Source organism: Nematolebias whitei, unplaced genomic scaffold, assembly GCF_014905685.2.
Source record: "Nematolebias whitei isolate Nwh7 unplaced genomic scaffold, NemWhi1 Nwh_scaf_1409, whole genome shotgun sequence".
NCBI lineage: Eukaryota > Metazoa > Chordata > Actinopteri > Cyprinodontiformes > Rivulidae > Nematolebias > Nematolebias whitei.
The window spans coordinates 1-5,746 of record NW_023619954.1 but is presented as its reverse complement, the minus strand read 5'-3'; the positions used below and the strand labels follow the sequence as shown (position 1 = coordinate 5,746).

The following is a 5,746-nucleotide window of genomic DNA, read 5'->3' as shown; positions in this document are numbered from 1 at the left end:
TGGAGAAAACATCCAACACACACCGCTTCACATGTGAACATAGAAATGTGTGAAAAAGAGCTGAGCTCACATGAAACACATGTTGGAATGAAAACATTTCAGACTGACTCAGTTACATTTGACACAGTTACAACATTTAGAGACAGCTCACCTCTCTGCTGATGGAGGCTGGACTGATTTAAAATCAGTAAGATCACCCTTTGACCAGTCGCTCTTTAAGGACACACAGCTGGGTTCAGGTCCAGCTTTGAGTCTCTGATGGATCCTGTTAAAAAAGTTACATTTAATGATTGAGTCATGGTGATTGGTGTCAGATCCTGAGTCTGGATCCTGGAACATTCTGGATGAAAGTGACAGGATTATTTGTTCTCAGTTATTGATCCTGAAATGATCCTTTCCAGCTGCAGGACACCACATCTGTAATTCTACAGTCCATCTTCTCCAGTTCTCCTCCTCTTCCTGCAGCAGACATGTTGTTCTTCTTGAACTGGATTAAAGTGGATGAGTGTGTAGTTGAGTAATCCAGATTATTGTCAGCAGCAGAGCAGAGAGCTGCAGCCTCCTCTGTGTTTGTTACAGACTGAGAGAGGAGAAGGTGGACTCAGAACCACAGCCTGAACTCTCTGGTTCTGGAAGTTCTCTGAAACTACACAACAAGCTGAACACAGCAGCCTTTCTTTGTGTCAGCTGCTGGAAAAACCTGAACCTCCACTCAGAGACCAGAACCAAGGAGGGTTTAGACCAGATCTGTTAGCTCGGACTCTGTCCCAGAATGAAGGAGACGTGGAAATCAGCTGGAAACCATTCAGACTTTAAACCAGTTACTGGAGACCAGACTGATACCAAAAACTAATAAAACCAGTAAAAAGTCCAGATTGTTTCTGATGTTCTGGAAACTAACAGTGAAACTGGTTGTGATGGGAGTTCTGGTTCAGTTAAAAACAGTAAAAACAACATTTCAAGCTGAGTTAAAGCCAAAGAGAAAAAAAAGTGTCTTCAGAGAAGACTTAAAAACAGGAAGTGATGTAAAAACAGGAAGTGATGTCAAACCCGCCACCTCCCATGTCTGAGTTTTAGACTAAGATCATCTTGTGGAGAAATGATGTAAGTTTTAGTCAAAGCTGTAAAATAACGATATGAGTCATCTCAGATGACGTCATGAGACGTCAGATGTTCAGGAAATGACTCTCAGCTACTACCACATCAGATCTAACTCTGAATCTGTCAAACTGACGTGTTAAAGACATTTCTCTGTCTTCTAATGTTATTTAGCTGTGGCGGCCACCTTGAACTGGATTAACTCCAAAACCTAATCAGTTGTAAATCAACATTTATTGATTGTTTTCTGGAAATATCCTTTAAATTTGTCTAGTTGGAAATAAAATATTTTGCTAACAGACAAAGAAGGTTGACTGCAACAGTTAATGCTCAAGTTTTAGGCAAATAATTCAAGCTTTGAGTGACGCTTGGAGTTTGTGATGTGAATAAATCTCAGCTCCAACTACGTCAAATGTTAGCAAAATATCTGTGAAACTGACTGAATTATAGACATTTCTGTGTTCTATTTCATATAAGCTTCGCCCTTTAAGGCCTTCGCTTTAGTGGGTTTATCCCGTTATGCGCAGCATAAGCACTGAAAAAAATTTAGTCCACGCCCACCTGCTGTGTGGGCCCCACCCGGTCCGTATAAATTACGTTAGGAGCGGGAAATCGGCTCCCATTTTTTCTTCAGCGAGCTAAAATAGCACTGTCAGAAGAACAAGAAGGAAAATTGTGTAGATGACCAACCTTTGTTAAGAATGCTTGGCCCGGCAGTCAACCTCCGGTCGTCCGGTGAGTTCTCCTCCCCGAGGAGAAGCTGACGAGCAGTCTTATTTCAAGGTAAGCGCCGAGGAATATTTCCCAGTGACAGGTCACTACACGCTGGACAACGCCATCTTGTATTTTTCCTCATATCGCCGACCCTCGGAGCGAATCGGATGGTTCCTCCGGGGACAGGCGTGCTCAGCTGCAGCCCCCGCTGCTCATTCCCTCCTGGGGAGCGTAGTGTCGGTGGAGGGGGGCTGAGTGAATGCTCACCCCATCCCACCTCGTTTTTCGCATCGGCGATCACACCGCTCCCGGCCGACGGCGCCCCCCAGGGTTTGCCCGGCGTAACCCAGGAGGAGGCTGACATGAAAGGACCCCTTTTTACATCCTACGCCTTTCCCGCCAGTTCGGATGATCCGGCGGGAAGGTTTTTTACTGGCTCCATTCCGGCTCACCGTCTTGATCCATATGGCCTCGTGTTCCCAACAGGACGTCCTACGGCGAGGCCACAGACGGGTTTTTTCCTGGTAGATTGGGGGAGCCGGTCTCCACAGTCCGCAACCATCTCCAGAGCAGGGTTCACTGAGCGGAAAGTCCCTCCGTGCCCTCTGGAGCCGAGCCTGATGGAGGCTCCATTGGAGTAAGATGTTCGAGATGGACCAGCGTCCCGTGCCTCCCGTTAGCATAACCGAGACGGTGACATCGCTCTCCAACTGAGCTCACCAGCATGTGTTCCACGGCCGCAGCGAACAACACGTTACGCTGTTGGCGTACACATTCAGAGGCGAGAAGAGACGGTGGCCCTCTGTCCTTCGGCTCACTCCGCTCTCGTAGCAGCTGCTTGCTAACGACGCTGCCGGCCCCTGCAGTACGCTCAGCCTACAGGGCAGCTGACGTCATCATCAACCGGTGCGCCTCTTTGCGGTCTGCCGTCCCACATCGCAGCCGGAGAACGAGGTCCAGAGGTTTTTCCTGGCTCGCCACTCCACCTTCCTCTCAGGAGAGACGCAGGAGTTTGCTGGTGATCCTCCTTTCATCAGCGAGAGATCATTTCAAGCTGCTCCACGGCTGCTCAACGCCTCCCCAGCTCTGCTACGCCAGCCCCTCCCGTCAGACGTCCCCGGCATCCGGAAGTTCATTTTTTTCCCAGACTTCGCCAACAGGGGGCCCTCCAGGACAACACAGAGCTCAACGAAGGTAAACAGGTGTCGTTTTTGCTGGAGGTGTGTTGATGACACTGTGAATAACATCATTTTATGATGAAGTGTCCTTTAGCCAGACTGTCAGCATGGTTATCTGACAAGCGGCCCCATCACCCACACTCATCACGAATTAGCCTTTTTTAAGGTTGTTTTTCATTCACTGTCAGCGGTGCCGATGCGCGCCCCCGCGGCATGAAGGCGCGCACGTAGCTCTCAACAACCGCCGTTCACGTCAACGTTCACGTGAGATCACGGTACGAGCTCAGCAACGTATTTCGCTATCGGCAGAAACGACACAAGTTTTGTCATTGCAGTGATGTCAAACGCACGCTCCCGTGGCGTTAGCAGTTTCACAAGCCTCACAGCGGCTCTGCCCCTTTTATCCTCGAAGAAGGTTTTCTGAATTAATACTGCAGCTCGTGGAATCATTCTGAAGTTCACATGACTTGCAGCCAAGAATGAACGTGTTTTATGCAGACCGAGTCAGTGGTAGTCTCGCTTCACCGATGCCACGCACGGCTTCCTGACCGCTCCAGTGCCAACGCGCGCTCCCGCGGCGTCAGCAGCTCCCCAAGCCTCACAGCGGCTTAGCTCATACATCCTCAAAGAAGGGGTTTTTGTCTGAATTAATATTGCAGCTCGTGGAATCATTCAAAGCTCACGTGATTCGCAGCAAACAATGAACATGTTTCTGCAGACCGAGCCAGTGGTAACCCAGTGCCAACGCGCGCCCCGCAGCAATCCTGGTGTAAAGCGTCGCATGAGGACGCACACACACAACCCTTCAGGGCGCGTCAGCTCATATGTGAACCCGCTCTCGAGCGTTACACGGAGCAGCTGCACACAGCGTAAACAAAAAGCTGTTTTTTCCCGCAGCAACACACAACATCTTGCGCTCTCACTCAGCGCGCTCCAGTTCACATCAGCATGTATGTGAGTTTCACAGCATAAATGCGTACTCACTTTATAACTTATAAACGGGTGGCAATGAACGCACGTTTCCAGAGGGATGGGCGAACCGTTTTCATCCGGGACTCACGCTGCTGTTCAGCTCAAACCTCGGTGTGGAGGAACCCTGTGACGTTTTTTCTGTCATTTATGAACAGATCTCGTCCCCTCTAGCAGAAGCTCTGGAAATTCTGTTTTAAATGTAATTTCTAGAGCCTCAGATGGAGAGGAAACACCAGTTCTCTCTTATCACTTCCTGGTCCAAACGAACTGGAAAGATGAGATTTATTTTAGATTGTTAATTTTCTGAGCTGTGAGAAACAACACTCCATTTTAATTCTGCATTATCTGGACACCTGTGGCTGCTGAGCAGCTTGTTCAGACAGGTGGCAGCAGTGCAATTCACGTGAATGGTTGAGTGATATCAGCTGTTTTCCGTCAGCAGACCTACGTCACACACATTTAACAAGCTGTGGGGGCACTGTGCTCCACACAGCAGCTGTTTTTAAATGTTTTTTGGAGTGTCGCACGGGATCCTTGAATGTGACTCAACACTGACCTTGAGCTGCAGAATCATCAGGGGTTTTGATTCTCAGACAACAAGTGACTGTCGCATACATACTAGCAGGAAATGTATGCATTTTTTCAACCCATGTGCCACATTGTGAGACAGATGCTGTGTGGGGCACACCCAATCCGCTCTCCATTTGGAGTGGGTACATCGCATGTATCCCACCCAGAGCTAAGGCTCAGACACGGTAGAATCCTGCCAGCGTCTGCTGATGTGTGGCAACACGAGAGAACACTCAATGTCAATTATATTATCGCGGAACCATAGGACGATCCACCGCTGGGTGGACATGCCTACTCACAGCCTGTGGTCGTAATGCCTTTCACCTTCTTCTCTCCCTCCGGTATCACGGTTTTCTGAACCGAGTTCAGGAGGAAGGACTGGCAGCCCCTCTGTTCCAAGTACATGAACGCATCATGGTTCCCAGGCCTTACGACATTTGTTATCAGGGCACTTGTGGAACCTGCCGTTGGAGGGAGGACGCTTCCCCCCAGGCAGTGAGAAACGATCAGGAATTAATCAGAATAGGCCAGCACCTATGTTTTGGACGCTGTGCGGTTCTTTTGAGAGGATGGATCTCTCAAGATGTAGTGCGTACGATTCAGGAGTCACGTGCTGCACCCACCACAGCGCTGTTCACACCAAGTGGTCAGTTTGGTCAACGCTGCTGTACAGAAAGGCGTAGAGGCCACCTCATGTCCATTGGACGACATGCTGTCTTTCTGCAGCAGCCGAGGGACAAAAATCTGGTGTCCAGCACGACTATTGTATGCTGCCACCATGTTTTCTTCTTGTCTCAAAGTTGTCGTAGACAGATGTAGTGAACTAAGCCTCAGGTCAAGTCCTGGCCTTGGGGGCCTTCTTGGGACAAGAACTGTATTTCATTGATTTGAGTCCAGAAACACAAGATTAAGTTCATCCAGAGACTTCCTAAGTGTCCTGCACTGATCAATTGAAAGAACACTCTCTTTTTTATTATCATTACTATTTTACAAATGTTTTGATAATCAAAGTGTGTTTAGTTCAAACCATTTTTAAATGTTGAAGTGAACTACTCAATTTAAATCAACTGTGAAACAGTATTAGTGATTTTTAATCCTCATTCAAAGTAGAAATCAAATTGGAATGTGTTACGGAGTAATTCATGCATTTTCTGATTTTCTGTCTGATGTAGTGGACTAGGCCTATGTCAAAACTAAGTCTAAGGTCAAAAATC

General features: G+C 48.1%; 1 protein-coding gene across 1 annotated transcript in view; it reads right to left on the bottom strand.

The window, feature by feature from the left end:
- Positions 1–250, bottom strand: part of LOC119429459 (NLR family CARD domain-containing protein 3-like) — a gene marked incomplete at its 3' end in the record, with an annotated part of 2,266 nt that extends 2,016 nt beyond the window's left edge. The window contains exon 1 of the mRNA XM_037697080.1: positions 152–250. The remainder of the gene's footprint in view (positions 1–151) is intronic.
- Between the last annotated feature and the right edge of the window lie 5,496 nt (positions 251–5,746).